At 36.1% G+C, this 27072-nt stretch overlaps 1 long non-coding RNA gene across 1 annotated transcript; it reads left to right on the forward strand.

Annotated features, from left to right (window-relative positions):
* The first annotated feature begins 44 nt into the window (after positions 1-44).
* Positions 45-24530, forward strand: Gm32423. The gene is made up of 3 exons (XR_387961.2): positions 45-122; positions 703-821; positions 23582-24530. It is a non-coding gene; the product is annotated as a predicted gene, 32423 (long non-coding RNA).
* The last annotated feature ends 2542 nt before the right edge of the window (positions 24531-27072 follow it).

Below are 27072 nucleotides of genomic sequence, written 5' to 3' on the forward strand. Positions count from 1 at the left end.
TAATTAGTTTAGCATTTCTGCCAGAGTTTAAAATATTGGGTATGCTTTGAAGATTTGACTTCCATTTGGAGTGGCAGTGGGCATGTGCTGGCTGTTCTGTGGCTCTTCAGAGCCTTCAGAAGGTAAAGTACTTGAAATTGGAGAGAATTTAAAATTCTGTGTTTGTTTTTAACATTTATGTATGAACATTTCAGTCATATAAAGTAACCAGAAGACAGTATAGCATAATTTTCTTTGAAAATATACTATGTTTAAGGAGATGAGGTGGGAAACACAAAATCTACTTCTTAGGGAACAGCTTACAACCTATGTCTGGAAGAAGATGTGCCAAATATTTCCAGATGGCAATGATCTTAAACAGAAGTCCCTGAAAGGGGACAGCAGTCTTTAACCACACTGGCTCCAGGGAGAATATGCACTGCTAGTGAAGAAACAAAAAAATAAGGCATTTCAAGACACTAAAACAAAAGAGAGGGATATATGGATAGCAATGGTCTCTCTCTACAGTTTCTCATGGCCTTCTTTATGCCATCTTTTCACAAGCAGCATTCATTAAGCATTCATAAAGCTTTCTACTTTATGTCTGTGACTTGGAGATGCACTCTAGGACATGAGGGACTTAGAGGACTGGCAGCTTTTGAACATTAACTTTTGTTCTATTTTGCTTGTTTGTTGCTTGTTACTGCGTTTTCATTTTTTCAGTGTTGGAGGGTTGCTACTGTGACCCATTTGTGGATGCATCTTCAGCCCCGTTATGTTTACTCTGTACTGCCGTAGGTGTTTCGCTTTGACTTCCTGTCTTCATTTCCACTATGGTAAATGTAAGTAATATGCATTTGGTCATATCAGATTGAAAACCAAGTGACATGATTCAGTTGAGGAACAAAAGACAGCTCAGAGCATATGCTACATGTTTTATATGCATATAATTTACATATATTAAGAGTAAACTAGTGTTATATACTTATCAGGCATGGTCTTTTATAAAGATATATGTATTTATTTCTATTGTAATGACAAGAAGGAAAAAAATTGTTAGCAATTGTAGCCAAAGGGAAAATAGTAGTTGTAGCATTGTAATGACAAAATATTTTCTTAAATATTAGGTGTTTCTAAAGTAAATATTTAATCTATTAATTTTATATATATTTTTAATTTTCAGGCTTAAATATTGTTTATGTGCCATCTGCTATGAATAATTTTCAAATTTTATTTTACTTTTTCACTTGGTCTTGCAAAGAAACTATGAGATATAAAGTAAGGATAAGGGCTAATAAAGGATCTATGTGCTCAACTTTGGGTAGTCTAAAACAGAGAAAAGAGCCTGGGCTATATAGTTACTCACAAACCAGCCTGAACTATAGAGAGAGACCTTGTCACAAATTACATGCTATGTGGGTACTGCATGACCCATCCTATGTAGTAACAAAGTCAGAATCAAATACGAGGTCTCTTGGTACATTGCATCCTTGCACAAACCTTTCCTCCAATGATGGCTTTCTTTCAGACTGTTGAGTATTCCATACAGTTCTTCCCCCTGAGTAGACCCTCTTGCTAACTGATTCTGATAGAGAACATGCCATAACTGAGAGATTAAGAAGAGAGTTAGGTCTGCATCTAGCACCTTTATAATACACATCTAATGCAGAAATGTTTCTGCAATGGGACACACAGGTTGCTTTATGGGCAGATACATGATGGACAAAATGGCATTTCTGAGAACAGACATCACAATTAACCCAGACATGAGCACACAGAGTTGTTGCCTTCTAAACAAAACTTTTACCTAAAGTAAACATGGAAAAGTTACAAATTCTCTCATTTGCATGGATGGATTTCCACAATAAGTCACTCTAACCAAAGGGAATTGATGCCAACTATCCCCTCTTCCGACAAACAACACTGCCACTCTTATATCCCATATCTGCTGTGCACTTTGCTCTTGTAGCATATCAAGAATGCTGCCTGTCCCCCACTTTATGTAAAAAGTGAATTCTTTCATCCAATTATCATTTGCCTATACCACATTTTTCTCATATTTTTTTCTGAGTGGGTTTTGCTTAAAACAGACCTCTGAAATGCATCAGCTGAATGGAAATCATTCAAAGCGATTTTTATCTCTAACAGCTAGGAATAAAGTTAAAATTTTAAGGGTTTATATAAAATCTCTACATAAAATTTCCCTAAAGCCTCTGCATTCATAAAATGCTTATTAATTTTTGTTGACTCAGGAACCTTATCATTTTCAATGATTCCGCTCAGCTATAATAAAGTTGTGCCTTAGGCAGCATTTCCCCAGTGGATGCTGAAGATAACCAATGAAGTGTTTCTAGAATGATTACATTCCGACTTTCCATAGTGTTTCCAATGAACTTCAGCAACACCCCCCCCCCCACACACACACACACACGTTTTTTTTCTCTATGATTTTGGGAAGGCATTACTTAGCTGTGTGACTTCTGGTAAAAATCAAACTTTGTCCTTCATACTAAGAAAACGTCTCTCTCACCACAGAGGGAGATCATCCCAGAAAATCCCAACCAACCAAAATGTTTCTTACTCCTTAAAAATCTAAGACCAAATGCATTTTTAAACAGTTACTGACTTGATTGTTCTTTCAATAATCTCTTGAATTATCGCAAAATATCCATTTTCCTCCTATTTTAATTAAAAATATTTTTTCCCAGAGCTTTTCCTATCCATGCTTCCTAAGGAGCTCTGGCAGATAATCTCTTCTAGAAAAATATGAGTAAGTTTCCAGTTAATTCTTCACAGATGCATGGCTTTCGTGTATGTCCCTGAGCCTGCCATCATTGTGACTATTTTTGTAATATTTTGATAACTTCTGGCATCTCTAAATATTATCTTCTAAGTGTCTGAATATTATACAAAATAATCGGCCAGCTAACTTTATACTTATAGCCAAATTAGAGTATTGAGAGTAAATATAGCTTGTATTTACCCAAGGAGGTCAGGGGAGCTGGGAGGAATAAGGGGGCAGATCTCTGGTCAGCATGTATTATTTAAAAGAAAAATGTATTCAATGAAAATCTAAAAAAAATGGCGAAGCGAAAGAGAAAAGTTATGGAAAGAGAAATAGAAAAATAAGGATGAAAATAAACTAAGTACATGTTTACTTCTCTCTCAACATCTTAAATATAATTAAGGAATCTGATACAAAATGAAAATCTAAAATGCTAACACTCTGTAGACTACTGACATTGAGTGGCTTCCTGATTTTGAAAGAACTTGGTAAACAAAACTTGTCTGAAAGCCAGCCACAGTGTGATTGCAAGTCCGGAACAATGTTACATATTTCAGAAAGGCACATTTCACTATGTGAAAATGTCACAGGTGATAAAAATCAGATTTGTCTACATCTGCTGTCTCATAAGCCTCAGAATTCACACTGATGTATAATCATTGCTCATGTTTTCTGCTCAATCACACACTTGTTAGCTCTGTCGCGTGATTTTCTACTGACTGACAGATTCATCCTTGTATTGCACTTCCACCAACCTGTTATCTCTAGATCCTTGACAGTGTGTTCAATGCCTCAGAGCTAGGATAAGAGGAAGTGATGATATGGACATTACATGCAGATGGCATGATGGGTAAAATTCTGAGGCTGTAACATTTATAACACATTTTAATTAATGTTCACCTGAGGAAACTTTTCTGTGGATTATTGTCTGTAAAACTACAAATCTAAGTGCTGTCCTAGAAGTCATTAGTGGTCAATAATTCCTGATTTGGGGGTGGGATTCATACTTTACTTGCACATGCCTTTAATCTAAGATGGAAAAGCAGAAGGAATTTAACTTTTTTGCATTTAAAGACACAAACTACTTTCTGAACTAGACTGTGATTGTGTGATATTAAATTAAACAATGAATAATTCTTCATGATACTAAAATGATTTACTTCTGCCAAGGACAGAATCATCCAAGAAAGGAGATATATTACACAATAGGAGAAAGGGTTCTATGATATTTGCATCTGACAGAGAGCTGGTATCTAGAATATAACAACCCCGAAAGAAAATACAGTGTGCCACTGAAAGGAGTCTAATAGGTGAAACACAAATGTCTGAAAATAGTTAAAAATATTTCTATATACTTAGCCACCATGGAAATGTAAATTAAAGTTAGTTACTTTGAAATTTCATCTTACTCCAGTCAGAATTGCTAAGAAAAACAATTAAAAACACCTAGAGTTGATTTAAAAAAATAAAATAAAAGAGGGACAATTATTCACTGGAGATTGCAGCTGGAGCTATCACTATGTAAATCAGTGTGAAGATTCCTCCAACAGTTCAAACAGTGCTTACTGTGTAACCTAGCCTTGCCATTCTTTGCCCCCCATTCATCTTTATTATTATTATTTTATTTATTTACATCCCAAATATTGGCCCTTTCCTGTCCCCTCTCCAGAAGTTCCTCACCCCCTCCTCTTTGCTTCTGAAAGGGAGTTCCCCCCACACCCACCCACACCCACTCACCCACCAACCCTCACCTCACACCTACTACCATCCCCCTCTCCTGGGGCATTAAGTTTCACAGCATTAAATACATCTTCTCCCACTGAGGACAGACAAGGCAATCCTCTGCTACATATGTGCTGGGGCCGTGTACATTCATGTATGCTCTTTGGTTGGTGGCTTAGTCTCTGGGAGCTCTGACAAGTGTGGCCTAGTTGATTCTATTATTCTTTCTATGGGGTTGCAATCCCCTTCAGCTTCTTCAATTCTATCTCTAACTCTTCCATAGAGGTCCCCGACCTCAATACAATGGTTAACTATAAGTATCTGCTTCTGTGTCAGTCAGCTTCTGGTAAAGCCTATCAGAGGACAATTGTGCTAGGTTGCTGTCTGCAAACACAGCATGGCATTAGTAACGATAACATGGTTTGCTGTCTGTACATAGGATCAATCCCAATTTGGGGTGGTCACTGGATACCCTATCCTTCAGCCTTTGCCCCACTTTTGTCTCTTCATTTGCTTTAAACTGAAACAATTCTGGATCAAAATTTGGAAGATGTGTGAGTGGCCCCATGCCTCAAATAAGGGCTATGTCCTATCTACTGGATTTTGACCCTTCAGGTTCCATTTCCCCACTGTTGGACATTTCAGTTAAGGTCTTCCCCATTGAGTCCTTTGAGCTTCTCACATCCCAGGTCTCTGGGAGTTTCTAGATGTTCCTGCCACTGCTACCCACTTGACAGCTGCATATTTTCATTCACTCTTCTGGCCCTCTGGGCCTCTCTCCTGTCTTGCCACATACCTGATCCTGCCTTGTCCCCACTCCTCTTCCAACCCAGTCCCCTCCAGTTCTTTGCTTCCCATGATTTTTTTTTTCCTACTTCTAAGTGGGATTGGAGTATCCACACTTGGGCCTTCTTTCTTGTTAAGCTTCCTAAAGTCTTTGAGCTATATCATGAATATTCTGTACTTTGGCCGAATGCTCAATTATAAACAAGTGCATACCATGCATGTCGCTCTAGGTCTGGGTTACCTGGCTCAGGATAATATCATCTGTTTCTATTTCCATCCATTTGCCTGCAAAAATTCATTAAGTAGTTCTTTTAAAAGCTGAATACTAAATGAACCACATTTTCTGTATCCATTGGTTGGTTGAGGTACATCTGGGTTGTTTCCAGCTTCTGACTATTACCAATAAGGCTGCTATGTACGTAGTTGAGCACTTGTCCTTGTGATATTGTAGAGCATCTCTTGAGTATAAGTCCAGGAGTGGCATGTCTGGGTCTTCAGTTAGAACTATTTCCAGTTTCCGGAGGAACTTCCAGACTGATTTTCAGAGTGGTTGTGCCAGTTTGCAATGCCAGCAGCAATGGAGCAATCTTTCTCTACATCATCACCAGCATTTGCTGTCACTTGAGTTTGATCTTAGCCCTTCTGATAGGTGTAAGGTGGAATCTCAGGGTTGTTTTGATTTGCATTTCCATGGTGATGGGCTCAGGCTCTAAGAAAAACAATTGACAAGTGGGACCTTATGAAACTTTCAGTGTCAAAGGACACTGTCATTAGGACAAAATGACAACCTACTGATTGGTAAAATTTCTTCACTAGACCTACAATCCAATACATGGCTAATATCCAAAATATGGACCTGGAGGGCATCATCCTGAGTGAGGTAACCCAATCACAAAAGAACTCCGCACAATATGTACTCACTGAAAGGGGATATTAGCCCAGAAATTTAGAATACACAAGATATAAGATAAAATTTGCTAAACGCATGAAACTCAAAAAGAACGAAGACCAAAGTGTGGACACTTTGCCCCTTCTTAGAATTGGGAACAAAACCACCATGGAGGAGTTACAGAGACAAAGTTTGGAGCTGAGACAAAGGATGGACCATCTAGAGACTGCCATATCCGGTGATCCATCCCATAATCAGCCTCCAAATGCTGACACCATTGCATACACTAGCAAGATTTTGCTGAAAGGACTCAGATATGGCTGTCTCTTGTGAGACTATGCCGGGGCCTGGCAAACACAGAAGTGGATGCTCACAGATAGCTATTGGATGTATCACAGGACCCCCAATGGAGGAGCTAGAGAATGTACCCAAGGAGCTGAAGGGATCTGCAACCCTGTAGGTGGAACAACAATATGAACGAACCAATACCCACCCCCTCCGGAACTTGTGTCTCTAGCAGCATATGTATCAAAAGATGACCTAGTCGGCCATCAGTGGAAAGAGAGGCCCATTGGTCATGCAAACTTTATATGCCTCAGTATAGGGGAACGCCAGGGCCAAGAAGTGGGAGTGGGTGGGTAGAGGAGTGGGTGGGGGAGCATGTGGGATACTTTTGGGATAGCATTGGAAATATTGGAAATGTAAAAGAAATAAATACCCAATAAAAAAGAATCCTTACAAAAAAAAAAAAAAAAAAAAAAAAAAACTTAAGAAGTTAGACTCAAAAAAAAAAAAAGCCAACCCCCCCCCAAAAAAAACACAAATAACCCCATTAAAATTGGGTACAAAGCTAAACAGAATTCTCAAAAATGCATAACGAATGTCCAAGAAACACTTAAAGAAATGGCATGTCACTCTTGACAATATACCCAAAGGACTATGTATCCTGCTGTAGACATATTTTTTCATGTGTGTACATTAATGTTTTAATCATAATAGCCAGAAAATAAATAACCTAGATGCTCATCTACTCAGGTATGGAAAATGACAATATGGCATCTTTACAGAGTATAACGCTATTGTACTGTTAAAAATAAGATATTCTCAAGTACCTAGAAGAATCTGGAAAAGCATGATGAATGAGGTAACTCAGATCCAGAAAGCCAAACACCACTTATTTTCTCCTCTTTCTAATTGTTTGCTTTGGATCTTCAGTTAGTGTGTTCCATTTGAAAAACCAAAATTAGTAAGGGTTCATGGAGGCAGAAATTGAAGGGAGAGGAGAGAGAAAAAGTGGTATACAGGGACAAAAGGAGATAATAGAACAGGAAATTTTCAGTAGGTTTGAGGGTAGGACTCTAGGATAGAGCATGCAAATATTTAAATTCCTGATATCTAGCACAATTTCTGTGCATAAATAGGACCATGTTTATATTAATTAAAGAAGTAATATCAATACTATAGGAAGTTCTACATTATTCAACTTTCCAGTGCTATGAGAATATATATTCATATATATTCAACTTAAAAAGAGAAGGGTTATATGTGTCTCATGGTTTCAGATGATCTAGCTGTGCTTTGTTGGTCTTTCAGATTTGAGTCTTTCAGGAACAACATATCACAAGAGAATGTGTGATCAGAATATCACTCACCTCTTTAAAAGGAGGCAAGTCAGAACAAGAAGGGCACAGGACTTAAGTGTCCTCCTAGGAAGCTCCCCTAGTGACATTTCACTAGTCTCCACCTCTTGTGTATCCACTGCCTGTCAATAACAGCACTTTGAGGGCCAATTACTTAATAATGAGGTACTGGAGAACATTCAAGGCCCAATCTACAACATATTCTTTTACAATATTTAAAAGCAAGTTATTAAAATTATTTGTCATCATATGCTAAATATCTGAACTGCTTCTGTGCTTATTTCACTTATATGTTCCAAAAGGTTTTCGGTCAAATTTCCAGCTTAAATAGTATTACTAGAACCTTACTGTTTATTGAAATAGCCATTTGATGTGTCTGCATATTTATTTCCTTCTAACTTATTATGCTGTATTGGAATCCTCTGAACCTGAAGACTTCACCTAAAAAACAGTATATTCTACATAACTATGCATTTCTGAGAAATTCCATAAGCAAATGTGGTTTTCAGTGGGATTTTCATACTGTTTCCACTACTTCTGACTCTCCAAATTTACCAGAACTAGAAGTGTGAACCTCCAACTTGGTTTACTGCACATTTCCTGAGATATTTTTTATCTAAAGATACAGATCTTTGAGTCTATAGGAGCAATACTAGTTAATTTTGTTATTATAACTTCTTTATATATCTTTAAAGTTCACCAGTGTTCCATGGTACAACAATAAGCCATTAGGAGTCCATTAGATACTATATCCATTTATCAGCATTTTAGTGGTAGGTTTTTCCCAATGTCTATAAGTTGCCTTGCCAGAGGTTTTTAGCTTGAAAATGGTGCCAGGATATGGGTTTTATCCCATGTAATCAACCTTGGTTAAAATTGGTTCCCACAACTGGCCACAGTACAGAGAATAAGAGACTGCAGTTTGTTCAGCCCAATGGGAACACATATATGTTGCAACTCTCTCCCAAGAATCAAAGATCCATATGGAAGAAGAGGCAGAAAAAAGTATAAGAGCCTGAAGTTGTGAATGACTACAAGGAAATAGTATTCTTTGGGCACACCAGAACATCAACACAGATAAACTCACAGGGGTTGTAAAAGCACATACAAATTCTGTGGTAGGTCACACCAAATAAAAATTCCACCAAGGAGAAAGCAGTTAGGCACACAAGTTGACACCATGGAATTATTGGCAAGTGATAACTCCTGGGAGAAAGAGAGACAGCTCTAAAAGCATGACCCCTGGGATATGTAAAACTTTACAATATAAGACTACTTGTCCTTGAATATGTGGGAAGCAGACAATTACCTTGACTGATTAAAGAATGTAATAATAACACACACACTTAGGTACATAGAGAAGGAAGAACAAGTGTTCTGGAGGAGGGTTAAAATCAAAATCGGTTGTAATAAATTATCAAAGGACTAATGAAGACATTTAACATAAAGTGACTGTTGTGGTATTATGTGGTATTATCTGCTCTATACTTCCAGGAGTATTCATGTGCATGTCTAGCTACCACCTCAATGTTGTTGATTACTGAAAGAAAGGCAAGCATACACAACCTTATATTTTAAATACCTAAAAAAGCCAATGGCTATGCCACTCTCACGGTCCATATGTCTAACACACACTCCACTCCAATATTCCTGAGTTGAAGCTTACTAAATCTTTATTTTATCTTTGCTGCTTTGGACCCTACTGCGCAGCAATCCTGGGGCCGTTCTTCCTCCTCCACCTTTCCTGTGTGGTCAGTTTCCTATTCCCTTGTCACAGCAGAATCCCTTCTTCCTCCTTCCTCACTCCCTTCCTGGGAATCCTAAAAGTCCTGCCTGTGTCTCCCTGCCCAGTCATTGGCCGTCGATACCTTTATTGACCAGTCAAAAACAAACTGTGGGCAGGCTCTGTTTTAGTTGTACATTCAGGATGCTGCAAACAGGTCTGTGGGTAACATAGTTAGCATGAGAACACACACCACTACAAGTGACTTCACTACATACCAAGATAGCAGAGATTTACAATGTGACAGGATATAGAATCATGCAAGTGTCAAACTTCCTGGTACCCATCATTAGGATTGTAAGATTTGGGTTAATTTTTGACACTAATGTGAAATATATCCTTAATTAGCTTAAGTAAAGCTGGAAGAACCACTCTGAATGTGTGTGACACCTTCTAGTGGCTGCAAGGATAAAAAGGTCTGAAGAAAAAGCTGTATCTTCCACCTGATTACCTTCCCATAGTTATTCACAACTCTACCTGCTTTGTTCCTGGATTTTTCTACTATTGGTGAATTTATCCATCCTGCTGTTGCTGCTGCTGCTGCTGCTGCTGCTGCTGTCCTCTGATGACAATCAAAATCTACCTTCTTTGGTCTTCCAACCATGGCTTCTTCTGAATTTCTTTAGGCCTTATGACCAGATTGGTACAGCTTTGGAATAAGCAGCTACACTTTCTCAGTCTCTTAAGATAGCCATTGAACATTTTCCATTCTAACCATATAGATTCTATTTGTTCCATACCTCTTCAGCACCCTAGAACACCTATCAAATAAAAGTGTGCAAGTCACCGCTTGTTCTGCTGCAAAGTCCCTCCAGTTATAGTGAAAGGCCTTCTGAAGATAAACTGCAGATTTCTCACAGTACATATTTCCAAGGAATGAGAATTGCTTGGAATTCCTCTGAGTTCCATATAAATGCTTTTTTTTTAAAGTATTTTTTCTGTGTGGAGTTCATTGCCATTCCTCTGCCAAGCCTGTGGCTAATGGCCCTTCAAACTAGACTGGGGCATGTCTTTGTTCACTCTCATTTTAGACTCATTAACAATTTCCCTGTGCATGAGATGAGGAGAACAACTTTCTAATCTATTTTTTTTCTTTTTCTGTGCAATGTAGCTTAATCTTTGTTATTTTAGAAGATCCCATTATTGCTGGAGAGGCAATATACTATCTTCTTCCAAATATTTTTGTTGTTTATATTGTTTTTCATGCTTGTTTGTGAGATGACTGAATCTCTTGTCAATTGTAACTTTTGTCTCATGTTACCCCTATGATATGCTCTTCAGAGTTTTTAACTGAAGAGTGAGTTCTGACTATTGCAGCAGTTCAAAATAAGACAAAGAAACATGAATGCTGCCTTCCATTGCCACAACCTTCTCTGTAAGCATTTAAGTATGCTAAAATCATAACGAAAAATAACAGAAAAGTAAACTTCCTTGATTCTGTATATATCAGTCCTTACTGTTTTTAATGAAGGATGCATATTTTATAAAAAAAAACAAAAAACAAAAAACTAAAACTAAAAACAAAACTGAGCCCAGTATTGAAAGCAAAATTAACTGATAACCTAATTTCTTACTAGTTCTGAAGAATTGTCATTAGTATGATCTTTTGTGTTTTCTTGACTCTTCTTCACGTAAAGTTCCTATATTTTATATTACATGCACTGTCTGCGGGGTCCTGAAAAGATTCGAATCTCTTTATTTGGATAGCAACAAACATTGTGGTTAGGCACAAGTGTTTGTTAAGTCAGACAATTAAAGGTAATTACTCTCTTTTATGCACTTAAAAATTATAGAACATTTACTATGCTCCACATATTCATTTACTTAATGTACTTACAATAACTAGAGAGATAACACAAAAACTTCTACAGAGGTTGGAATCTAGTAAATAAAAATATCAATAAACAAATTTTCATTAAAAGGAGCAAAATTACACAGCAGAGATACAGAAACATGAAAAAGATTGTCTTTACATTTGCTGGAGAAGCTGCTTGTGAAAATGACTTGTTAGATAATAAATAAAGAAGGAACCATGCTTACAAGTATCTGAGGAAAGTGTATTGAGACATAGAATAGAGAACATGAAATTATGTTCCCATACTGTGCTTTAGTCAGTTTTGTGTTCTATGCAGAAGCTCTGCTTATTTCTTTCTCATCTGTGGTTAGAGAGGAAACCTGCAAATAAATGTTTAAATTTTTGAGTCTCTTAAATATGGGCTGGTGTTTTTGACCTAAATATAGCCATATCTGAAAAGAGGGAATCTTAATTGAGTAAATGTCTCCACTAAGATGGGTATATAGACAAGTCTGTGGAGTATGTACATGATAGTTGATCTGATCAAAGTGGAAGGACCAGCTCATTGTGAGCATGGCCACTCCCGGGCTCTTATTAAGTGTGTGATGAGAAAGCAGACTGAGCAAGCCACTGGGAGCAAAATAATTAGCCACATTCCTCCATGGCCTCTGCCTCAGTTCCTGCATGAATTTCCCCCAGTGATAGAATATGACTGGAAAATTGTAAGGTTTTCACCTTAACTTGTTTTGATCATGATGTTTTATCATAGCAATCGAAGGTCTAATTAAGACACATTTTTGTTGCTTATTCAGATGTGAATCCAAAACAAGACTCTTCCATTCATAAGATACCCCCTTTATGCAGAGAATCCAAAGTACATGTGCTCACAGATAAGCACCAGGGGAAAATAGGAATGCTAAACATGAAGGTTTGCCTAGTCAAAGAACGAAATGCCTACCTGCGTCTGCTCAGACAGTTTGGCATGGATATGGTTAATATCCTGGTAAACTCTGTGCTGAGATCACACCAGATCTTACCCCAGGCTCTTAATATGACTCATAATTGATCTATATAACACATCTATATGGGAGGGGTGACTTCAGTTTTGAAAAGAGTTTTGTTATGCACATAAGTTTTGTTATGTACACAAGATTGTGTCACATCAGGAAACTTTTAACTAAATTGTTCTGTACTTAAACATGCCTAATAGAAATTTCCTCATATCACACTCTCCAAGTGTGAACCAAAACCTGTTACTGAATTGGGTTAATATCAAAAATTCTGCTAGCCTTCCTATTTACAGAGCTTCTCCTCACCTTCAGGTACTCTCCCTAGCCAAGGGAGAGCAAGTTGGAGGATGTAATACATTTTCACATTTCAGCTATCTCCATTGCTTGCACCCTGCACTAGCATATCCTTCCATTAACGAAAATGAACTGTTAAAATCTCAGCTGCTGATGCAATATTTGTATGAGCCACTTAATATTCATGTGGTTCTATGGTTGTTTCCTTTTTTTCATTCATTCATTCTTTTTTTTCCCACAAAGACAGGGTGTCTCTGTGGTTCTGATTGTTCTGGAAGTAGGCTGGGATTAAACTCTGCTTTGTGGATGCTGGGATTAAAGGAATGGGTGACCACTGCTTGGCTTCATTTCTTTTTCCTGGCCACCAGATTACTGGGAAAACTGATGACAACTTCATTGGTTTTTTTCAGTGGTCAGAAATTTTGCCAAAAAAATGACATATCTTTGCTAGAGTATCTATGACTGTAATTTTCAGTCCATTCTCCATGGGTCCTTCTATAAATTATATATCCCACTAGGAACTTCTGAATCAGTTTTTTTTAATATTTTATGAGTCATTTTTAATGTTAAGAAGATTATTTTTGTGCATTCTTTGACAAGTAATTGTTTATAAAGTACAAGTAGAAAATATTTTATCAATATTAGTTACATCTTTCTTTCTCCTGGTATTATTTTTTCCTAATACTAAAGTAGCTCTTTAAAAAATTACTATTTCTATATTCCTGAAGCCAATAAATAGTCCACAACCGAGCTCTGGACATTTTCTTACATTTACAGAGTATCTTACTCATCTTGACTCTTTGGATTTTTGACTTGTTGCTCTCACTGTCCCTTACCACTCATAACCACTTTGCTTAAAGGAACTTTGAAAATGACCTCATACAAAGTCTGTAAGTGACTATCTTCCTTATCAGAAGTCTCATATGTATTGCATATGTATTGTATCTGTCCACTTAGCTTGACAGCACTGTGACATCATTCTCTGCATGGGATTTAGATATCTTTCCTATCCTGAAATCCTAAACTCATGAAGATTAGGTTACATCTCAGAACACTCCCTAAAACTTTCAATGAATTGCTACTTCAAAAAATAAAGTATTAAGTTTGAGGGCTAAGTACTGATAAGATTTCTTTTCCCTTTGTCTTTCTTGCTTTCATGAAGAAAATCAAAGTAATATGATTTTGTGGATTTCAACTTTATTAAGTCCAACCAAATTGTGTATAATCTCCATCTCATATGATCATTATAAATACTGAAAAAATTATGTATATACATATAATATTATGTAACATTATAGTACAGTGCTTATCAGCTCTAAAAATAGGAATGTTATTTGCTATATATTGACTCTATCATCATTAACTATAATTTTAAAATAACAGGTGGTGCATCCAATCTTATATTCACTCTGTAAATTGAATGAGGAAATGCCTCTTAATCATCTGAAAAAAATCCTCCACACATACCAACATAAAATAACCCAATGCATTTATAAATGGTTCATTTTACCATTTTTTGCTCTTGCTGTTCTCATCTGTCAATTATGTACCAGCTACAGAGTAGGGATTGAACAAATACTATTTATGATTACAGTTAATACTCAAATTGATTATTTGCTCAGGCATATGGTTATCTTGTCTGACACTGGTAGTACAAAAGCAAACACCAAAAAGACAGCTCTTTCCAAATAGAATTTAGAATTTTAGACAATAAAATGAGGATTACACATGGAGTTTTATCAAGTGTGTGAAGTATATTCAATGCATGTAGTCGCATATATGTTTGATTCTCTGACACACAGTGAGAGTTTCCTTGATAGACTGGATCAGAAATGCTCTCTGACAATATATAAACATTCTTTACTTCGTCTTAAGAAACATGAAGGTTTTGAAGGATGATAAAACATTGAGTTGGACAATCCAGACAATTTCTGCATTTGCTTCAAAAAGCAGTAAATTCTAAGAAAGTAAAGCACATTTGCTAGGCAAAACTCTCACAACCAAAATAAAATGGAATGAGAGGTATTCTTGGCAGTTTTTCCCCAATTTTTTATTGCTTACCCAAATTGGTTTTGCAAGATGCACTTTGGACAACTGAATTATGAGCCTTAACTTTAGTATTGCTGATCAATTTATCTTCTGTGATTCAACAGGATCTGACCGGGAGCCAAAGTCATAATTCAGTTGTGAACACATACTACCTAGGGGGAAGCATCCTGCAAATGAAAACACAGAAAGTCTAGTCTGCAGACACAGCTCCCCTTTACTTTAACATTTGAAAGGGGAATTTTACAGTTTCCTAATCTGGAGTTTGTTTAGCATTAGAAAAAGGGTGAATTTACAAAAGAAAAGAAAACAAGTTCCTATCCTGTGCTAACTGGATTGTATTTTAAATTCCTCTTCATGTTATCATTTGTTTTATTTTTTCTTCAAAATTGATATATTTGTTTTAACCCAACAGCAGAAATTATTTTTCATGCTTTTATAAATAATATCCAGTTACTATTTTGATCCAATCAATATCCTGTTTCATGACAACTAAAGCAACTCAGACTGGTAGTCTTTTGTAATTATAAATTAGGAGAAAGTCAATCTCTGAAAGATATTTGTGTGTGCTGAAAAGCTAAGAAACATGCTTATCCAATAACATCATTGTCTGACATTCTAAATAAATTATACAATAACCAGTCATAATGCAATATTAATTACTGTATACATATTCCTATTAAAATTAAGACTAAGTATTAATATTTCTGTTTGTGAAAATATTATTACTTTCATGGCTATTGTGATCAATGACTATGTTAGAAAGAATACAAAAATTTAGGACTATAGTGCACAACTATTAACAAAAATCATCTATTGTTAACATTCTATTATATTTCACTGCCACCATTTTTTCTTTTTGTGCATTCTTATTATATTTTAACTAATGCTCAAAAAGCTTTACATCTTGTTTGACAAAGTTTTGCTATCATTCTTTTGACTTTGACAGTTAAAAATGGATATACAAATGTGATCCTGTCTGACCCTAGATAGGTTAAGGCAAAAGAAAGATTAAGCCAGTCTGGGACACACTGTAGCTATTCTGACAACATGGGCAACACAGCAATACTCTGTAAAAATAAATAAGCCTATTGTTTTTGTTTTCCTGAATACTCAATTTCCTCTGCTTAATAATTTCATAGGTGTGTGCAAATGTGAAAAGAGATATAACCTTTATGTTATTCTACTCCATGGCATTACTCTAAACTCAATCCTATTTGGAGATATTTGTAAATCAAACAGTTAATAGAAATTGTTCTGCATGCCGTCCTTAGTATGACAGCCAAGTAGTGTCATGTGGTCCAAGTCAAATTATTCACACTAATGTTCCAAGAACAATTGTCCATGGAATAAGACAAGTCTAATTGGCTAATGTACAAAATAGGCAGAAATATATAAACATTGGGGAGAAACAAGAAGCAGAAGATGAAAGCTGATAAAAAGAACTGAGAGTAAAGTTTTCTAGACATACAAAGATGTCTTAAAAACTCCTTCTAATAAGCATAATGGGACATCTGTACCATCCAGCAGATTCTTACATATTAGTCATTAAACCCATGAAACCATAGATTGTTTCTGAGAGCTAGCTAAGTTACTATATCTTTACAGGACATGCAAAATTTACAAGCACAAGCACGTAGATTTTTATCTGGTTTTTAAAATGTCAAACAGTTCATAATCGAAAGGTATTCTTGATTTCTGGAATGGTGTGAGCCCAGAAAAAAGAAAGGAGAACCATGTGGCCAGACACAGTTGTATGTAATTATAGATTTCTACTTAATTAAACAATCTTGGGTTAGTAGTGCTGATATATAAGTTTATGCCAAGTTAAGGAAAAGGATCCCTACTTACTAATGCCAAAGTATGAATACTCAGAGTGGGTAATTCAGGATCATGCATTTTATGATCTGACAGAGTCAAGCAAGATGAGAGGTGTGATTGAACATAAAATGTCCATTGACCACCCTAAGCATACATTTCTTTCCCCTCTGTCCCACTGGTTGAGTATTCAAAGATGTACAATCTTTCCTGTATACCCCTAAATTTTATAATCTAGTCTCTCCCCAATTTACAGGTTTAGTAATCTAGCACACTGACTGTACTTTGTCTGCCTTAGATCAGTCTTTTGATTTGAAGGAAAAGTTTCCAAAGGGCCCAGGCAAAGCACTGTTATATTTTTAAAAATGGAATATGACATTTTATTCCACACACCAGCACTCAGGAAGCTGAAATAGGCGATTTGCCACTAGTAAGATGCCAACCTAGGCTGTAAAGCTTCAGCTCAACTTGCAATTTATTTCCAATGAGTTTTATTATTCCAATGCATATTTCTCAATCAGTATACACACCTATTCAACAAGTCCAATTACAAATTATTCTATACATGAAAACACTCTGTATAGATTGATAGATGAATAGATAGAGCATAAACAGATTGTTTTTCATGAGTGACATTTTGGCTTTATGTGAGTCAAAAATTCCCCACACACTCATGGATAAAAAAATATATCGACCTAAAAAAGTGATATAAATTTAAAACAAAGATACAAAATACCTATTTGATACTTAGTTATCGTGTCCATTGCTATAAAAAGATGCCATGACAAAGGAGACTTTTAAAAGGACAACATTTAATTGGACCCAGAACAATTTTAGAGGTTTAGTCCATTATCATCATGGCAGGAAACATGACAGCATCCAGGCTGGTGGGAATATGAGATAAGTGTTCTGCATCTTTTTTTTTTTTTGGGGGGGGGAGGGGGCTCGAGACAGAGTTTCTCTGTGTAGCCCTGGCTGTCCTGGAACTCACTGTGTAGACCAGGTTGGCCTCGAACTCAGAAATCTGCCTACCTCTGCCTCCAGAGTGCTGGGATTAAAGGTGTGTGCCACCACGCCCAGCAGTGTTCTGCATCTTGATTGGCTGCAGCCAGGACAGAGTTTCCTATAGGGGGAGGGACATGAACACAAAGAGCCATTGAAGTCCACCCTACGCTAGTGCATTTCCTCCAATAAACCACACCTAATATAACAAGGACACACCTCCTAATAGTGTTAATTCCTGTGAGCCAAGCATTCAAACACAGTATTCAATAGTAAATTCAAACCACTAGAGGTGCAATATGGGCGATTCTGAAGTTCAAGTTCATGGTATACTAACAATATCAACTCAACCACCTGACATAGGAAAGTCAGACGAAGGATTGCACAGCAGAGGGTCCTAAATTTTTCTAGAAGCCAAGTCAATTAAAACACTGGAAGGTGAGAAATATGCTCCAAAGGGAAGAGCTAAGCTAGTAGGAAAGTTTCTTCAAAAGTAAATAGATGCAGATTGGAAGTCAAAAGTAAAGGATATCAATGTTCTTATGTTCCTGACCCATCTTCCAAAGATTACACTGCAGTGTTCTTCCTGAATGCCTACCATTCAACCTGCACACATCGAGATGTACCTAAAGCTATACTTCCAGACCACACATGTTTTCCCTTAGGCTTGTCATCCTCTCCATCAAAGTTTGTGTAACTAAAAGCTTATTTATCAGCAAACTTCTACTTTTGAACATACTAAATATCTTCATGTACTTAGATGAGACAACATAAAATTAAAGTGTCATTTCTCCAAACAGAAAATATTTTCCATATTTGAGATAATTATGTAGAATAACTAAGACTATAATGAGTGAAATGGCCAGTACAGTTTATTGCTTTTCTAATTATTATTATCACTATTATTATTGAAAAAGAAGACCTACATATTTGCTTTTTGTGTGTGTGAGAGGCAAAGGTAAAGTAGAAAAGAGATTGAGATCTTGCCCATTACATGTTTAAGAATATTTATAAGCTATTCATAAGTTTGTTGTTAAAATATGTATGTTGTTTAGTCTCTAAAATTTATTAATTGATTTGTCTTTAAACAAATGTGGTTTACATTTTAAACATGAAAGTGAGTTTGGATAGGAAGGACTATGTTGTAAGACATAAATAATGAAGTATTCAAATCATAAGTTTCAGAACCAACTGGTTACACAAAATTTCACATTAAAATGAAGAGAAAATACGTGAATAAAGAAAAGGAACACTGCATTTAATGGGTTACATCTTGTTTAGATACATTTGTGCAATTTTATTTGCTCATTTTACACTAAATATTTGTTGTAAGTACAGAAAAACATAAAATGAAAATATAATTTTGGTAATTGATTTTACTAATTAATATTCTAAGGCATAAACGAATATAGGGTTAAATCTTTATTTACTAGATTATGGGCATAAAACCAATATAGTGTTAAATCTTTACTTGCTAGAGTATTTCTTATATGATCAGGAAAAGGGCAGTCCAACACATAATGAATATGTTTCAATATTATAATAGCTCCCTTAAAATAATATGTAAAATTTGGCCCCGTAAGAAATATGTAAAAAATAACTAGTATCATATGCTATAAGTCAAGCCACATTCTAGAATGGTATTTTTCTCATAAAAATAATGAAAAATTAGTAGAGTAACAATATGCTTACTGAGCGCAATGAAGCCAGGACTCAGAGCTAAAAGCCAAATGTAAATATTATCAGAGTCAACAATCGAATTCTTATTTTCTGATTTTCTAACCCAGGACTTTTCTGTTAGTCTTAGAATTGAGTCAAAGGAGTTTCAAACATGGGAACAGAAGAATGCAGACCTCAGACATTACTTAATCTTATAAGAGAACAAATCTAGACCAGTTATTATGTAAAAACCTGAGGAGAGAGGGTTTGAATTCATTCTTTAAGCCACCCAGGTTTGACAACCTCTCCAAAGATTGGTGAGAAATTAGAAATATTTGTTTCTTTGATGCCTTAAATGAGTAAAACACAATCATTTAGATAATTAATAAAATATATTGACTGGAGAGCACAAATTTTTACCAAACACCAAGGGAGAAATGGTAGCTAATGGTGGTTCCTCAATTTTTTTTTTTTTTTACCAAATATAAATGCCTGTAATTAAGATTCATCAGATATTTCATCCTCTCAGCAATGTAGGGAAATAATAGATTAAGAATTTTTATCTTCACTGTTGAGTTAAAACATGTAAGTGTTACCTGTTATGCTTTCGCATGAGATGAACAATGAAGCAAATTAACTTTTAAAACCAAATGAGGTTATTGTAGGGAGGCCATATCAGTTAATTAATAGACTGCCTAAAAATTGACTTATCTCTTACCACAAGAAATCTCTGAGCAGGAGAGAGAATTTGGGAGAGGAAGAGGAGGCAGGATAAGGTATAGTGAAAGCTGGGGAGAGAAAACAGAAATCAGCAGCAGGGGGTGGGGGTGGGGGATCTCTAGGATTTGCCAGAGATGTGGGATGAGAGGGACACAGGAGGCAGTCTATATCCAGGTGACTCTAACTGAGACTTTTAGCAGTGGAGCTTGAAGTGGCCACTTCCTCTAATCAGGAAGAGATTTTATCAACCCATCCATGAATTCTTAGACCCAATGTGTCTTCCCTACATGATGTACAAGGACAAAGATGGAGTAGAAACAGAACTATCAACTCATGTCTGTCCCAATTTGAGACCAATCTTATGGGCAAGAAATGATCCCTGGTACTATTAATGATACTCTGCTGTGTTTGCAGACAGGAGCCTAGCAGAGCTGTTCTTTGAGAGGCACCGCCTAGTAGCCAATAGAAATAGATACAGAGACCCACAGATGATCATTCGGTGGAGTTCGGGAGTCTTATGGAAGAGTTGGGAGATAGATAGAGCAACACGAAAGGGAAAAAAGACTATGAGAAGACCAACATAATCAACTAACCTGGACCCATGGAGGCTCCCAGAGACAGAACCACCAAGAAAAGAGCAAGCAAGTGATGGACCTAGAGCCCCGCATATATGCAGCAGATATATAGCTTGGTCTGTATGCAGGTGCCCCAACTGTCCTAGAATCCGTTGCCTGCCTGTGGATCCTGTTCCCCTAACTGAACTGCCCTGTATGGCCCCAGTAGAAGATGTGCCTAGTTCTATAGTAACTTTACCTGCCAGAGTGGGTGATTACAGGGTATGGGGTTAGGGGCTCCCTCTTTTCAAAGGAGAAGGGAAGGTAGGATGTGGAGGCTGTGTGAGGGGAGGATTAGGTCAGGGTGGGTTAGGGAGCAGTGGTAGATGGAAGATGATCCAGATGTAAAGTGTATAAATAAAAGAAATAAAGCAAAACAAAACAAAACTAGAAAGATATCCCAAGGAGAGGTACTCTGTAGTTTCAGTTTCAGGAATGATCTCTTCACCAAGTCAAAGAATGGAAGAGCAGAAAGAGAAGCATGGTCTCATAATTCTGCAAACTTTTATTGAAAACACACACAGAACATATACACACAGGGGGTAGAAGGCATGGAGAAGGAAACAGAGAAAGAATGACTTTCCCAAAGGAAATGGGAACCAACAACTATCTGAGTTTGTCTGGCAGAGCCAAAACTTTTAAATATTTAGGGATGAGATGAACTCTCTTCCTCCTTTAGAATAGGCTAGACTAGGCTATCACATAATCAAGATAAGAAAAAAAAGGAAGCTTTTTAGTTCCATCACTCCACATGATTTTTCCAGGTGGGAGATTTGAAAGTCTCATTGAACAGTTGTCTTGGCCAGAAAAAGTCCAATCTCTCTTTGTTCTTGAGAATGAAGTAAAAAAGGATGTCCACTATCTTCTTAAATGCTTAACTGAATACTTCAGTAATCCTCCCAGAGTCCCTTTTTACTTTCAGAGTGCCAGTGATCAGGGTTGTGTCTGTCTCCTAATCCCTTAAAACCAGAAACCTATTCCTTTCAATAACTTTTGTAAGATAATCATTGACACCCGATTAACTCCATTTCTTTTAAAACTCTGATGAGTAACACAACACAGTTTCCTGCTTTAAGATTTAATATATTGTGTGTGGATTCCAAAATTATGATCAAACAAAATTAATTTATAACCACAACTGCTTTCCAAGTTGAGTATTTCTTCTCCTTACAGTTGATATCTTATTCACACTTAGCTCTACTATCTCCATGTCTAATTCTCTCTGGAAATCCATTTTATTTCTGCAAAAAGTAAGATGTAGTTGTTATGGCTCATAAAACTCCATATTATAATGATACCCATGGGGAAATGAATTTTTTGAAATAATGTGTTTATGTGTAAGAATTTTTTTGAAGTCAACATCCCAGAAATTTCCAAAATTAAGTAAAACTTTTCATTTTCCAATACTAGAACCTCCCCTTACACATTTTCCTAATGTATATTGCACCAAGTAGCAATTTAAAAATATTCTGATGCTACTGTGAGTGAATTAGAGACATGTGAGTGAAATATTCAAAGCTAATCATAGTTAAATAAAATGCTAAGAAAACATTATAGAATTCAAGTCATGCTTCATTTTACATGGGATATTTGAAAACGTTCTGACGTCTTATTTTGGCTTATTTAAATAAGCAGTAACCCCAGTCATTACCATTTATCTCTCAAGTACATTGAACTAGTTAAGGCAAATAAATAAATAAGTAAATAACTGGTGTTCCTCTTCAAGCTATTATCTAAGTTATCTAAAATAATTATCTTAATTTAAGTGTGGAAAACAAATCAATTGAGATGACAGATCTAAGACCTCCTCCCTAGGTTTCACAAATCTGCATTAGTGTCATAGCTGCTTACTGAGACTTTTTTTAGCCATGGCCCCCTTGGGTGTAAACACATCTTCCCATGAAGATCAGCACGAGACAGACTGGGCTGGGCTCTATATCCAACGCATTGAGTTGAAATAATTCTCATTCATTTGTCCCTTAGACCAGATAATAAAATTCATTTCCATTTTCATTTTTTTTCTGGATTTGAATTTGCATACTAATTCACCTTGAAATCTTATTCTACATAAGAAGATACCCTGTCAACGCACCTGAAACCATTGTCCATTCTCTGATAAGACATTCAAAGTTTTCCATTTACTTTGAAATGTCCCGAATCACTGATGACAGGTGATGCTAAAAGAACAATTTTAATAAGTCATCAAGTTCTCCCAGTCTGCACATATTTTTGGCAGTACAAGAATATTGCTGCCTGCCATCTGTGCAGAATAAAGTTTGGATTTTTGTTCAGGGTCAGTTAAAATGTGCTTAAAACACTAATGTGTATTTAGGCTTTGATTATTGCTCTAAAACCTGATTGTGTGCTACTTGGAATTTGAAGCAGGAGCACTAAAATCTCTCCTCTGAAGCTGACATATTGTATTAATAAAGTTCAACAACCAATTCTTTTCCATAGTAATCATTTTCTTCATTTTATGGAAATCTAAATGTAACAGCATTTCATTTGGTTCATTTTGAATATATACCAAGATTGAGGAATAATTTAACAAGCCAAGAGAATTGTTATATGCCCCACATACAGCAAGCAATGCACCTGTGGGACTACTATGTAACTGATATCTTTTCTTAGTGTAATCATTTAAGTCCCATTATCACTTACATTCTGAAAGACAAGGAATTAGATTATATAAAAACAATCCATAGCTATTAACAATAGAACTAGGTGGTTGATGTAGGTCACAATTGTGAAAAAAAACACACTATGTTACAGTAACAGGAACCACTAATATTCTCTAATTTTTATGTAGAGATAAAGAAATTCCTATTTTATCTGTGAATTATACATGGTTCTTAAGGATGGGAGCAGATGAAAGGGAAGAGGTCCTATTTGCTCAGTATATTTATGTATAAATTACAAGGTGTGCATGTAGGAAGGAATCTTATATCTACAGGAAGCACCTACGAATGCTCTCTCGGATTCAAAGCTGTTGACACACAACAGTATTCAAACAACTTTGGTGTCTTTCCATGTCTACAGAATGACCTGGCAGCAATGTGAGCCTTCACAGTGTCTTAACCATCAATCACTTCTGGCAAGGTAAATTCTGCATGCCTTATATACTAGTTACACTGAACATTTATTTTTGTATTTGTCTAGAATTAAATTTTACCCCAACCCTTCTAGAATGTTTCTCAGTTCGGCATTTTGTACCTGGGATTTCTTTCTGTCATTTGAAATGTGAATACTTATTTATCAAAAATCATTGAAAAACAACTTTCTTAGTGTGTTCTGTTCCTTGCCATCCCTAGTGTATCAATTTGTATCTGAAGTTAGTTCTTATGCTATATCTTTTTTGCTGGGCTTGATAACTTTGAGACAATGTTTACTAGAATAATATGGAATATAATGAATTGAGGTTTTGTTTTTTATGTAGAAAACGAAAAACATAAAGAATGGGTAAAAGAAAAGAATTAAAATTATATATCAGTATTTTTTATTTGCTACATTAATAATATATCAGCAGTTGCTCTCTGTAAAAGGGAACTGTGTAACATAATTGGTATGTTAAAATGTGTCATGACAGTGACATTTTTAACTGTCTATATGCACTCTCTAACATTGTGTTAAGCATCTCAAATAGATGAAGTAAAACTTACTCTGAACTTCCTCCAAATTAAAATTCTATAAGGGAGTACAATAACATTTGTAAACACAGTAATAAGCCATTCAGTAAATATTTTGCTAATCAGAAGTTAATAAAATCTATGATCATAAAGATTAGCTACATATATTTTATGAGGAACTTTATTGTTGACCTTCATTTTCATTATGATGCAGACACAGATAAGTAAAAAGGCACAGGCCACATTAAATTCTATCCAGCAAATGTTAATTCCACCACCTGCTTTCTTTCAAATTCAAGACATGCACTTTTCCCCTAATAGCAGAAAAGTACAAATACTCATTTTGGTTCCTCAGTGTACTCATGTGATAATTTCTTTCTCACTCATTCTTGTGCCTTTTCAAATATACTTTTTAAATTGCATTTGCTACTAACAGACAGCTAAAAATATGCAGCCTATTCTATCAACATTAAAGTTGTCTTTATATTTCTTCTACTTGTTTCCTTTCCCTTCTCTTCTTTATTTACCTAGTTATATGATGATTAACATCCTGTTACCACTACTATGTCTGTGCATATATTAACTTATCTCGCTGAGGGGAATATAGCTCATCACTGAAGCTCAATATGCTGCATGGAGATGGGATTATCTCATTCTGAATGCTAGTTTAGTATGGGGGATAAGAAAGTGGACCACTGAAAATCTGTTCAGTAGAATACAACTAGGGATTGCTACAACACACAAAAGAGTAAATTAGGAAAAAGAGGAAGGTGCAAATACCTTCAAGAAGATTGTGGATTTTTAATAAAACCAGGAAGAAAAAGTAATGTGTTTGCCTCTTTCCCAGATGAACAAAACTACTCTTGCTTAGAACATTGGCAAAGATTTTCTGACTTGAACTTATGGGATATGTCAAACAGAGATGCAAGTGCTGACACTGGAAAAATTCAGAAACATATCCACTCTGAAAAGATGACTTCTTCCCTCAAAACCTTTTCCCAATATTGCTCCAATTTTGGATTATACATTGTAGGAGATACACTGTAAAAAATAGAAGCTGAACATATTTCTGAGTGTCTTAGATCTTCATCTGTGCTGATAATCTTGTTGTAATGATGGAGAAAATAAATTCTAACACCAGGCATGGCAGTCTAAAGAAAAAGTGAATGGAAATACCTGTGTGAATGGAATGTATTGACAGCTGAGATGCTGGCCACAATTTAGAGACTATAGCATGATGGTTCAGGTTATCTGGCTTTAGTCAGACTCGCTGGAGACCTAGGTGTGAGATTGTGACTGCTGCTATGTATTCTTTCCTACTTAGTCTTTTCCCTTGCACTCTAACTGCCACCTCACAGGTCTTATATATTGAGCCATTTATTGATTACACCTTGCTTTTGCCTGAAGCTATACCATTACCTGTCTAACAAATAAACAATGTCAATGACAAATGTAATTGTCATATTAACTGTATAATTTCTAGTAGCTGAAGGAAAGAATATAAACAGTTAATTTTCATATTTGGTTTTACCCAGTGTGTCAAGAAAGCAGACTTTCAGCATATAGTTTATATGAGAAAAACACTTTATTATCTTTTGTTTTCATTGAAAGATAAAACCTGATTGTGAATTTTGAACTTAAACGAGCCTTCATGTTCATTAGCCACACTTCACAACCTGTGTCTGATGGGGCAGATGCAGCTTCTTCTTTCTGCATTCCTTCATTTCCACCACTGCCTGGGAGGCTACCTTAATATGTTATAGTGGAGAGAACAGCTGTTATTCCATATCAAATTGTAGGTCGCTATGACGTACTTCATAAACTAGAGCATCGCTCTAAATTCTTTATGACAGCAGTTTCATGCTATTGGTTTAAAAACTGTCGTGACTACTCTATTGACATCTCCAGGACCACTCTGCTATATAGATGTCCAACTCATGCAGGACTTCCATGGTAGACTGCTTTTAGAATCTCCTAGTTGCTTATATCTTGGTGAGCCTAGGAAAGTTGTCTGTATAATTCTTCAATCTGTTCCTCTTCTGCAGATAGCACATCATTTGTCAGGTCAGTTTGCTTTCCCCTCTTTATTACACCCCTGTAATGCACAATAAAGATTAGAAAATGATCAACTCTCCTAGGGCTTCAATGGCCTAGGGAGTATTGAAATACATCAAAATGACATCGTTCACTTGCAAAAGTGAGGGGCCTTAAAAGACGTTAAGTCCTTACAACTTAAAGCTAGAATTTAATGGGATGAAATGGTGCTATATTCATAAAAGCCAAGGACTTAAGAGGCTTAAAGGGGTTTTTAGGGTTTATCGTGCAACATTCTGTGTAAACAACTTGGTGATGTCATTAACTCTTGATTCTAAGTAGTCACTAGCATGTTCAATGTCTGCTTGGTTGAATTAATGTTGCTTTTGTTATAGAAGTTGATTGTGGTCAGAATATTCACTAGAAAGGCAAACACTAAGAGACAGAAGTATAAAGCATTTCCAAATAAAAGTCAGAAGATTATCAAGAGAGAACTCAGATGACAGCAGATGCTGGTGAGGATGTGGAGAAAGAGGAACAGTTCTCCATTGCCAGTGGGATTGCAAGCTGATACAATCACTCTGGGAATCAGTTTGGCAGTTCCTCAAAAAAATGACATAGTACTACCTGAGGATCCAGAAATACCACTCTGGGTATATACTCAGAAGATGCTCCAACATGTAATAATGACACATGCTCCACTATGTTCATTGCAGCCTTATTTGTAATAGCCAGAAGCTAGATAGAACCCAGATGTCCCTCAACAGAGGAATGGGTATAGAAAATGTGGTACATTTACACAATGGAGTACTACTCAGATATTAAAACAATAAATTCATGAATTTAGGCAAATTTATGGAACTTGAAAAT

This window comes from Mus musculus, chromosome 8 (genome assembly GCF_000001635.26).
Source record: "Mus musculus strain C57BL/6J chromosome 8, GRCm38.p6 C57BL/6J".
Classification (NCBI taxonomy): Eukaryota; Metazoa; Chordata; class Mammalia; order Rodentia; family Muridae; genus Mus; species Mus musculus.